Raw genomic sequence first — 11999 nt, forward strand, 5'->3', positions numbered from 1 at the left:
AGTATATCAACATAGTAGTATATATGTATAACTTATTAATAAATTTTATTGAGTACGGCCAAATTTTCTTCTGATAGTATATAATAAAAAAATAAAGATCAGTAAGTCTGGGTAACAAATCTGGTCTCCCTCACCAGACTTAAGATACTGTGTTATGGAAAAATAAAACGACAAAACTTTCCACATCTGTTTATACAGGCATCTTCCTGCTTACCGTAAGAAATAGACTAATTCAGTTAAAATCATATAAAAGCATGTCTCACAAAAGATTAAATTTTTTAAATAAAAACCAAGATTAAAACTATATTATGTCTCTGTCTTTGAATATAACAGAGAAGAACCCAACAAATTAAACATGGCAGAAAATTCGGAACTATAAAGGGGAGTTTTCTGCTGAGAAGCTCAATTATTCAGGTTACCTTTATTTTTTAAGAAATCAATTGAAGTAACAGATGTCCTGTGTACCTTTCAGAGGAAAACTTCTAGCCAAAAGATTTAGTGCTTAGAGGAAAAATAATTAGAAGACCTACTTCTGAATAAGAAAAAGAACTAGAGAGGTGGAGAAAAAAGCTAACATTATTTAAAAAGTTTGCTCTCTATTCACTGTTAATGTCTCACCATTATGAAATGACTATGGAAAGAGGTGCTGAGCTGACTGAAGGAGACAAAGTCTCCCAAGTTAATGGAACTAGAAACTGTTTTTAGAAAGGCTACCAAAAAGAAAATCTGCCTCTGCTGAAATTTTCATATAGCTCTGACCTGCACGCTTAAACAATAGGTCTTTTCTCTTATGAGTCTTAGCCCCTAATTTAAAAAAGATCAGTTTTTCCAATCTCACCTCTAACCTGACAGGGTCCACAATGAAAAATAATGAAGTTTATCACCGTGATCCCTTCATATCAATCCAGAGCAGCTGAAGTTGGTTTAAACAAACAAACAAACAAACAAAAATCAATGGTATTTTATAATGTGGCACAAATAATATTCCCATGGAACTTGTTTCTGGTTCTTAGCAAACACTCCCACCACCCATTGCGGAGATTCACATAAGTCTTGAATGAATCAAGATGATGATAGAAAAATAAAGTTATGAGTGAAACGCACATTTTCTCATGAATGCCACAAAAATCACCTCGAGATGTCAGTCTCTATGACACAATGCTCTTTTTCACCCACTTGGATAAAGACTGGGAGAACAAACTTGCTAATCGCCCTGATCTAAATGCTTCTGCAGGGACCTGCCTGCTGGAAATCTACCCCACTCTCTAAAGGGCATAAACCCTGAAATACAAAAATAAAAGCACATTCCAAATTATTGCTGCAAGTGTCCAAACAAATCAATTACATGGAATTATTCTCTGAAATATCCAGCTCCCATCACAGTAAACTGCAGATGCTTCCCATGCAATTAAAAGACGGTTATTCAGACAGACATGTCCCCGCCCCTATGTTGATTTCAGTAGGAAAACTAGAAAAAGTTCCAGGTGCTTTCCTCCCAGGAGCTCTTCCTTGCAAACCAACCTCCAACACACCCCAAGATCCACCACCCCACCTCCACGCAGACCACTCACCCAAAGTGATCAATCACACTAATCTGCCCTACACGACTACCTCCGCAAACCTTTTCGCTACCAATCTGGAGACCGCCCCGCCAGCAACCAACCTCCTTAGCTTCGCGAAGCGCGAAGCAGCCTCCTTGCTGGGAATCCGCTGTGCTGCAAAATGTTCTCAATGCATCAGACTCCCTGACTGGTTCAGAGAGATTGAGCAGCCTACGTCCTCTTACCCTCACCTCCACACCTTTCATAAATAATAGAATAATAACGCGAATCACAAAGACCAAAAAAAAAAAAAAGACCGCACGCAGGTTTTGAGCCCTCCTTTCCAGCAGGAGAGTGCGGGTTGGTTCTGCGGGGTGCGTGGCGCACATCTCCGTCGATGTCTGGGATGTCTGGGTCCGAGGAGGAGACAAGGCGTTGGTCTTTGCGTGCAAAAGAAACTACAAATCCACACACACACACCACCACCACCACCACCACCACCACCACCGAAGTTGCTGGAGGTTATCACGCCACCCCAACAAGCCCCCGGGGCAGGGAGCCTGCGTAGACCAGGTACGCGTCAGGAAAGCGGGGACCTGGACGGTGCGCCTCGCCGCCGTACCCCCGGGGTTCAGCACGGAGCCCGGGCACAGCCGGCACCGTCAAAACCAGTGTCTGTTCCCACAAGGCTCCTTCCACCACCGCCACCGGCTCCTGCTCCCTTACGTCCTAAATCCCTTCAAACACCCGCCCAAGTTCGCCCCCTTCCCCACGGTGGGCTCCACAGCTGGGCAACGAGCGCCCCGCGGGCGGGCGGGCGGGCGGGGACCAACATCGCCCAGACCCGGGCGGGCGCCAGGAGTGAGGGTGCACGGAGAGGGGGCAGGAGCCCGAACCGGCTGATTTTCACGATTCCTGGAGCATTACGCGCTCTGGGCTACTTGTTCGGCGGCTGCCTTGCAGGGCAACAAACTTCTTTCCTGACTGAAAAGAAGGGTCGCGGTGGGGTGAAGGCTGCGTCGTCGGTGCCCTGCCGCCTCCGGGGTCCAGGGCGCTCAGTTACGGCTGCGCCGACCCCGCCGGGCTGCCGGGCTGCCGCGCTCGAGGCAGTACGGCCCTCAGCCCCCGTCCAGCCCTGCAGGGGTGGGAGCCCCAGGCAGCCCCCCCTTTGCACTCCGCAGCCTCGGAGCACCGTGGTCCGGCCCCAAAACCCGAGAGGCAGAGCGCCCGGGGCAGCACGCGCGCGCCCAGGCTGGAGCGGACCCTGCCCGCCCGCGCCTCACTCACCTCAGCACCTGAGCGCGGCGGCGCCCGCCACAGCCTCCGGGTGCGGCGTCGGCACGGCCGGAGGGTCCCGCTGGAGTGGCGAAAGCTGCCTACTTGCGACCAATCCCCGCGTTGAACCCGGTGCTCTGTCGGACGCCGCGCTCCCCTCCCTCCCAGCGCTCGCGGCGGCTCCAAAAACCCGGCGCGGCGGAGTTGAGGCTGCCGGCTCCTCAGCCTCGAGGAGGCGGAGACGCGTGCAGGAGAGGAGAGACGCCGGGAGGGCGGGAGCCGGCGCGCTGCCGGGCTGAGCATGCGCAGTGCGCGGCGGGAGGAGGCGCGCGCCCGGGAGCAGCACCTGGCCGGCCCCGGCCGCGAGAGGAGGCCCCGGGCCCCTGCGCGCCGCCCTGGGAAAGGGCGCCGCACCTGGACCCGGAGCTCGCGACGACAGCCCGGCCCCCGCGCAGAGGTTTAGAGGACGTGCCGCTCCGCGACGGGGAGCAGGCAGCGCCGTGGCCCCTTCCTTTGAGACCCGGGTAGTGGGGCGCGAGGGGGCGCGACCCGCGCGGTCCCCAAACCTCCGGCCCTCCGGTAGCCCGGGAATTTGAGGCGTTTTAAGGCGCCCTCCCCAGGGAGACGAACGCTGCTGCTCTGAGGCTGAGAATTGCCGAGCACGAGGGGTGCAAGTGACGGACCACAGTGAACTTGAGAAGCCGGAAGAGGGGGCTTTTGGGAGGTTTTACCTACTTGTCCTCAGGCGAAGGACATTGGCCAGACAGGCAGTGCTACCGACCTGGAGACTCGCTCGTCCAGTGTGTGCTTTCAAGCTGGAGTGTGTGTGTGTGTGTGTGTGTGTGTGTGTGTGTGTGTGTGTGTGTGTGGAAAAGGAAACGGCTGCGATGAAATATGTACAAGGATCAATCTGGGGCGGGGGGGCGCGCACTGTAAGCTTTGTTATTCAAAAGCATGTGCTTTGGAAGATGACGTTTCCGTGACTGTTCTACAGTAAGAATCTCCTGTTTTCTTGCAGAAATGGCTCTCTTCATCCCCAAGTCCAAACCTCGGGGTAACCGTAGAGATTGGCAACAGTGCCCCAGCCCCTCAGGAACCCAGTGCAAAGTGAGTCTGACAGGCTGAGGAAAGCCAGCCGGGTGGAATTCGTTGGCATGCAGTCCCAGCAACCCCAGGAGAAGCCCGGGCGCATCTCAAGGGAAAAAGCCCCAAGGGCTTTGCTGAACCCCAGTCTTCCTGTCCGTTGTTGAGCAGTTCGCAGCTACATAAACAGCTTCTGACCATTTCCACAATCATGCAAACCTACACTGACATCTCCATTATGTGGAAAAGATGTTAACTGGAAAACTATTTTTAAACTACTGTAGTAAGCAACCAACTCCTACAAATACATGCAGCTGCCTTGTTCACACAGTTTTGTGTTCTTTGTTTTTTTTTTTTTTTTTTTTTTTTTTTGATTCCTATTCAGGCAGTGGGCAAATGCAGAAGTGGTGATGTGTATTGTGGTCAAAATTTTCACCACTTGAAATTCCATGGCTTTCCTTGTTGCTGAAATTAATGCTAATGAAAGGAGTTTTCGCTATTGTTCCCCGGATTTCCTGATGGTTTAAACCTCCAGAGAGTTTTTAAGTCCCCCTCCCCTTGCCTATGTGGTGTATTTCTCTAATACAGGCACTTCTGCAAAATGGGAATGTTGGTAATGCAAGAATTTTCCATGGTAAATAACTAGTTAAGATGAATTGTTTTTACTCACTTTAAAGGCTTTTGTGGTCCTGCCAGAATCATGACATAATGTAATGACTTCAGATTTATTATTTTTCTGCCCCTAGTCACTTAAAATTATACATATGATTCTCAGTAAAAATATACATATATAAAAAAACAAATGCCTAGCCAGAACTTCTCCAGAAAATATTCCAATGTATACTATGCATACTCTTAACATGTTCAGGGAAAAAGGTGATATTTTAAACTCAAAATAAAATTTCAAAGAGAAAAGAATAAAAGTAGGCTGTCACATTCTACCAAAAAAAGACTACAAATTGAAGCAATTTTCAAAGTTCTACTAAGGTTTAACGCAAAGTCCCTTAACAGTGTTTTCAAATTTCTAATTTAAATGTTTTTGTTTTCATTCTGTTCTTTAACCCTTCTTCTGTATCTATTACAAGCTAGACATTGAATTCTATTAGGCACTAGGAAACTGAAAATGACCAAAACTTAGTATCTGCTCCACAGTTTAGCAAGTAGTTGGAAAGACAGGCATTATATATCAGGAGAGACAGATTTAGGTCGTGTTGAGGGGATGTCAGTTAAACATTTTGATGAGAGGCATTTTTTTTTTCTTTTCATCAATAGGGCTACACAGATCAAATGCTAAACTTGATCAGCACCTCCCGAACGTTTTCCAAGAGCCACATCTCCTATATTTCCCTGAGAAAAACAGTGGCTAGTTTAAAATACAAAAAATAACTCAGTCCCTTTTTTCAATCCCACAGGAAAGACATGAAGCTCAACTGCCACCTCTGCCAAGAAAGAAAGCCTCTCGCTGACGCTCCCAGGATTGGAGAGTGTTCTTAGGAGAACCAGCCCTTGCCAGGAGACAAGAATGATTTATTTTGAAGACAACATCTTCACACGTGTGTCCCTGCATATCCGGGACCCTGGCTGTGTGTCAGTTTCTTGCTCAGGGAAGCTGTCATTGGGATTCTGTGGGGGGAAGTGTTCCAAATGAATCAATTAATGCTGCCAGCAACAAGTTCAATACCACTGCACTGAGTGCCCCTGCTTTACATCAGTGCATGAATGAATTATTGGTGCTCATATAATTTTCAGATCATCGTTATAATGCAGTAGAAAATTTCTTCTGCCCAGGTAGCCTAGGTAGTATCTAAGCAGAGAGCTGCAATACCCTCCCCCCCTTATACTCCCTAAAATAATTACTTACACATATATGTGAGGTTTTACTTCCAGATCTTTTAATATAAGACTCTCTATGTGGACTCAAGGTCACCTCTTACACTCATTAAACCAATCTGAACAAAGTGTGATAATTCTTAAGGGAAATCAACGCTGGAAATGCTTTTGACTTTTTTGGAGACATGGGCAGAATTCATCATCAGGTTAGACTCAGCATGCAACAGTACTGAAAGCTCCACATAGGGCATCTCTCTGTCTGCTCTTGTTATTCCTTTCTGCCACATCTGGGGCAGTGTGTGGCGTGTGTGTGTGTGTGTGTGTGTGTGTGTGTGTGTGTGGTGATGGGGGGGCAGTAAGGAATCGCTTTTATATAGGAGGAGGAAAGAGGAAGAGCATCACAGGAAAAAAAAAATGTCTCTTCTGACCATATCTAATTTGATTCAGTTTTCTCCTTACCCCTGGCCTCTGGTGGGATTTAAACAAACTCAAAAACACCACCCTCTTTGTTCTAAATGATTTGAATAAGGTCATCCAATGGCAGGGGTGAGAAATGAGAAAAAAAATGTACCTTAATTTTGTAATTTTTATTTATTTTAATGTATTAGGTGCCTGGATAGATCTTCAAGTATAAAGCACCACTTCTATCCTATCCCCATTTTTAAAACTACTTTCAAATTCACTCTAATCAAATGCATAAAGCATTATTTTTTTAAAGAATTGTGTCACGAAGAGCTTTGTGTTCAATGTTGTAACAGAGTATAATAAAACAGCTCAGGTAAGGACTTTTGGATCAGCCTTCCTAAGCTTCCTTCTATGCAATTGTTTTAGGTGACTGATTGATGCTTGAGCTTCAAACTAAGGGCATCAGAATAATAATGGCCGCATAGTGTGATAATGATAATTAGCACACAAAAGCACAGTTAATTGCCATGAAGGTTGTGACATAGACTGACAGACAAAGTAAACTACAAGCCTCACACCCGAGCCAAGACTTCTTTATAAACATGGCTGTGAGACTCCCACTGAATTTAAGCATAATGAAGTGGAATTAGGAATCAATCACCTGTGCTACCCTCCACACTTTTTCCAGATCTTATTAAATTCTTTACATAAAATGCAAAAATAAAAGATCTGGTAGTCCTTACTTTGAAAAAGTATTTAGTTGATTGTTGCTGTTTGCAGTAGTTATGTTCTATAAACTCTGTGAACACTGAATTAGTGACTACTAAAATGACTGCTCCTAGGGGAAATAGGTTCCTGGGACTCTCTGGTGACAAGATTTTCATAAACAAATCAATACCAAACCCCATTTTATGTGTACTTCTGCTTAACAACACCTTATTTAATATATATTGTTGATTCATTTAACTTTGAACTCACAGCCAGCAGCATACTCCTGCTGGAACAAAGCTTACCAAGCATGTATTTTCGCTCTAAGGCACAGAACTTAGAGCGAAAGTGGCCTTCTTGCCCTTAGGAACACGAGACAGCACTTCAGCATTTTACTTTGGGCTACTTTAAATGGCATGATAACCAATAAAAAGCACAAAAATTTGAAAAATGTGATGCAAATGAACTAACTGCAAAAGAGAGGCTGCTTTAAAATAGGAGAGATAAAACAGGAAGGCAGAGCATCATCTTCAGGTGTAAAACACCACTTGTATCTTATCCCTGTAGACCTGTATACTTCAAAGGGGAAAAGAGGCAACCCAAATTTTTCACTGCCCTATGTCCACAAATGACTGCAGAAGTGCCACAAGTATTGACTTTGGGTTTACAAATAAATCTTAGCAAGTAGGTAATTTTGCAAATAAATTTTACATATGAAAATATGGAATCTGTGAATAATGAAGATGACTATACCAAGTATCCCCTTCAAATGCTAGCCACATTAGTCCATATGGCATATGTAATTCAGTTTACAGATACTCAATTTACACTCAATTGTTTTAGAAACATGTTATTCAGAGGAAAAAGGTACATTTTGTACTATCAAAGACTGTCTTCTGCCAGTTTCTTCAAATAACTTATATATTATAATCACATAGGATTTATCTGTTTATTATAGACCACAGCCACTTTGTTTTGGTTTCCAAAGTGAATTTTGGTGTTTTTGTTATTCTTTGAAGAATAATAAAATTGTTTTGTAACAATTGTTCACAAAGCAAAATAATTCCAAAAACTAAGGTAAAGTTAAGGATAAACAAAACTGGAGTTCTGATCTTGGACCCAGAACAAGGTAATCTTAGATGAACATAAGATTGGCAATTATCTATACAGAAGGCTAGATGCAGAGGAAACCGATCCATGGACTGAAATTAATCCGTCAGATTCTACCTATCAAATTTTTTTTGTTCCATTAAAAATACTTAGGAAGTGGGGATCCCTGGGTGGCGCAGCGGTTTGGCGCCTGCCTTTGGCCCAGGGCGCGATCCTGGAGACCCGGGATCGAATCCCACGTCAGGCTCCCGGTGCATGGAGCCTGCTTCTCCCTCTGCCTGTATCTCTGCCTCTCTCTCTCTCTCTGTGACTATCATAAATAAATAAAAATTAAAAAAAAAATTTAAAAAAAATAAAAATAAAAATAAAAATACTTAGGAAGTATGGGGAGCCCAGGTGGCTCAGCGGTTTAACACCTGCCTTCAGCCCAGGGTGTGATCCTGGAGTCCCAGGATCGAGTCCCATGTCTGGCTCCCTGCATGCATGCTTCTCCCTCTGCCTGTGTCTCTGTCTCTGTCTCTCTCTCTCTCTGTCTCTCATGAATAAGTAAATAAAACCTTAAAAATATATATTTAGGAAGTAAATGGCTTGTATATGAATCCTTTACAAATATTGTTAACAATTCAAAAAAAACCCAAAATATTGCTAACAACTCAGGTTAAAGTTCTCAGCCCATGTGAGGAATTTTTATAAGATACCTCCTACCAATCCATGCTTTCTGGTTTTCATGTCCTTATTTAATTCCTTTCAACTATTGGCTAGACTTATTGATTCACTATTATTGATTTACTAAAATGATGGATGTCACTTTCAACATTAGGTTACACAAAGACTGTGGCTTCTATCTTGAGTTCTTTCTCTCTCTCTCTCTCTCTCTCAGATTGCCATCTTCCACATTGTGAAGAGAATCAGTCAGCCTATGGAAAGGCCCACATAGCAAGTAACAAAGACCTGCTGGAATTCATGGAAAGGAGTTGAGACGTGGACCTACTGAGTCTTACCAATGGCTACGTAAGTGACCTTGGTAGCAGATTCTCCAGTCCCAGTGAAGTGTTAAAATAACTGAATCTCTGGCCAACGCAATGACTTTGGCTTCACGAGAGTCCCTCAGCCAGAAACACTCCCACTAAGAGGTACCTGGACTGCAGACAAAAAATAAAAATAATTGAGCAATTGGTGTTTTTTTAGTTTAAGACCCTCTGTTTTGTTGCAGTTTGTTACATAAATAGCTAATTCACCCCAAGATGTTCTGATTTAATAAGTTTGGGGTAGGGCTTGGATATGTGAGTTTTACAAACAAACCAAGTGATTCCAATGCATGTGGTTCCTTGACAACTCTTTTAAACCCTGGTATTTTTTTTTAAACTGGACAGAAACTTTTTATCACATGACAACAAAATTCAAGTCATAGGAAGCTTGCACAGTGACCCACTTGTAACTTCGTTTGCTGAGCCACCGGCTTTAACATACATACATTCACTCAAGGCCAAACTGTCAGGGCCCGAGCAGGCTCACGGGGGCCCCTTCCAGGAACCTCCCCGTCCACTAGTCCACTAGGCGTCGGGACCCCATGCACGTGTTAGCGATTACTGCAGGATCAGCAGGTGGCGGTTAATAAAAACGCGACTTGATCTCTGTCCACCAGGAGAGTGCAGAGGCCATGCGCTGGGCCAGAGTAGCTGGGCTGGGCGGGGAGAACCGTCTCCGCAGATACTTGAGAACGTACAAGGGCAGATAGCAGTTTAGCGCCGCCTTCAGCCCAGGGTGTGATCCTGAAGACTTGGGATCAAGTCCTATGTCAGGCTCCCTGCATGGAGCCTGCTTCTCCTTCTCCCTGTGTCTCTGTTTCTGTCTCTCTCTCTCTTTCTCTCTCTCTCTGTGTCTCTCGTGAATAAATAAATAAAATCTTTTAAAAAAATTTTTAAAAAACCTGGTATTTGGAGATGAAACAGTTACAAAGAAATTAGAGAGTTAATCCCAACATACATCTTTCACTTTGTCCTAAACAACTGAGACCATATCCATATAAGCACAATTATATATTTTCTAAAATATTTTTGTATTGTATATATTGTTTTAATATCATTTTCGTTCATTTACAATCTATCCTGCAGTTTTTTTCCTATCACTAGTTTTCCATGCCCTAATTTTTTTAATAATACATTTATTTTTTATTGGTGTTCAATTTGCCAACATTCAGAATATCACCCAGTGCTCATCCCCTCAAGTGCCCCCCTCAGTGCCCACCACCCAGTCACCCCCACCCCCTGCCCTCCTCCCCTTCCACCATCCCTAGTTCGTTTCCCAGAGTTAGGAGTCTTCCATGTTCTGTCTCCCTTTCTGATATTTCCCACTTATTTTTCCTCCTTTCCCCTTTATTCCCTTTCACTATTATTTATATTCCCCAAATAAATGAGACCATATAATGTTTGTTCTTCTCTGATTGACTTATTTCACTCAGCATAATAACCTCCAGTTCCATCCACGTCGAAGCAAATGGTATTTGTTGTTTCTAATGTCCATGCCCTAATTTTTAAAATCTGTTTGATATTTCTTTTTAGAATACACTGCAAATTAATCAATTTTCAACCAATTGTTGAACATTAAATCATGTGTGTTTTGCCATGATAAATAAGTCTTTGATAAATATATTGAAGTTAAATTTTACACACATCCTTAATTATTTCCTCAGAACAATTTCCTGGAATTTGAACTACCAAGTGAGAAGAAGGATTGTGATTTTGTTGTTCTTAATTATTAGATTCTTTCAGGTAGATAACCATGATTTCCAAAAATTAAAGGTAGGTGAGAGCTCTAGATCTTATTCTCAACACCCTCAAAACAATGTAGTAAATTATAATAAAAGAAAACTCCAGTCTAAATGCTGCAGATATAAGAACATACCAAGCAGACATTAAAAAAAAAAAAATCATTCAAACTGTGAGCTCAGCCAAGTGCCAACTCTGTCCTACAGACTTTTCAACAGCACTTTGAATGGAAGATTCACTAGAGGCAAATGCAACAGTATTGCAAAGGCAGGATTGAGTTAGCATTTTAATTGGAGTCAGGCAACAAAATGCGCCAAAAGGTGCTCATAGAATTAACTATAAGCATAAGCACAGGACATCATTCCCAGGAATATAAGCTACTGGGGCACACCAGATTCTCATATGATGCTCTGCAGAGCAACACTTACTGCAATATTGTTAGTCAAACCCGTATCTTGAGTACCACTCATTTCACCAGTGAATAATCATTGCTACCTTCAATTATGCCAATTAACAAAGCTTTTATCATTGATCTTAAATAAAGTTAATTGAATCTCATGTGGATTTCTGATAAGAGGCTTTTAGATGCTAACTACCTGCTTCTGGGATATATATTCTTGATTAGGGAACTACAAATGTTAACCAACCCTGGCAAGAGGGTAGGTTAAAACCAACCCTCACCCACACACATGCATACACACACCACCATTACCCATACATCACTCTAAACTAACATTTTTAAATAAATTGAATGCAACATGGCAAAGTAATGCACGTTTCTAATATTACATTTATTTTGCCAAAGTTTTTGTCAATTTAACTTTCCATTAGTGGTGTATTTTCCCAGTTCCTTGCATATTTGCTGAGTAATTTAATTTTATTTGTATCTTTTCAAATTTGTGGACGTAAAGTGTTTCTCATTTTTCTTTTCTTTATTGCTAACGAGGTCAACTTTTTACATATGTTCATTTGTTATCTACATCTTATGAAATGCCAGTTTGTGTTCTTTGTTCATTTACTTATTTGAGTGTTAATCTTCATCTCAGAGATTTGTCAAATTTTTTGACGTATTTAAGATAAGATTTTATCTGTTGCAAATATTTCCGTGTTGTCTTTTTAACTTGAGATATATACATATATTTTAGATTCTTGAATAGTCAAAATACATTAATTTTTTCTTTATATGTCTATCTTTTTCCAGCTTTGTTAAGATATAGATGATACCCAGATGGGCCACCTGGGTGGCTCAGTGATGGAGTGTCTGCCTTTGGCTCAGGTT

General features: G+C 42.9%; 1 protein-coding gene across 10 annotated transcripts in view; it reads right to left on the bottom strand.

The window, feature by feature from the left end:
- CNTN4 (contactin 4) overlaps positions 1-3201 on the bottom strand; it is a 909482-nt gene extending 906281 nt beyond the window's left edge. For 2 of the 10 annotated variants that reach the window (XM_072720388.1, XM_072720381.1), the window contains exon 1: positions 2829-3094. The gene's annotated coding sequence lies outside the window, so the exon portion shown is untranslated. Of the gene's footprint in view, positions 1-1663; positions 1971-2828 lie in introns of those variants that run through there. The other 8 variants (XM_072720390.1, XM_072720380.1, XM_025984656.2 and 5 more) reach the window with 7 other exon arrangements.
- Between the last annotated feature and the right edge of the window lie 8798 nt (positions 3202-11999).

Source organism: Vulpes vulpes, chromosome 9, assembly GCF_048418805.1.
Source record: "Vulpes vulpes isolate BD-2025 chromosome 9, VulVul3, whole genome shotgun sequence".
NCBI lineage: Eukaryota > Metazoa > Chordata > Mammalia > Carnivora > Canidae > Vulpes > Vulpes vulpes.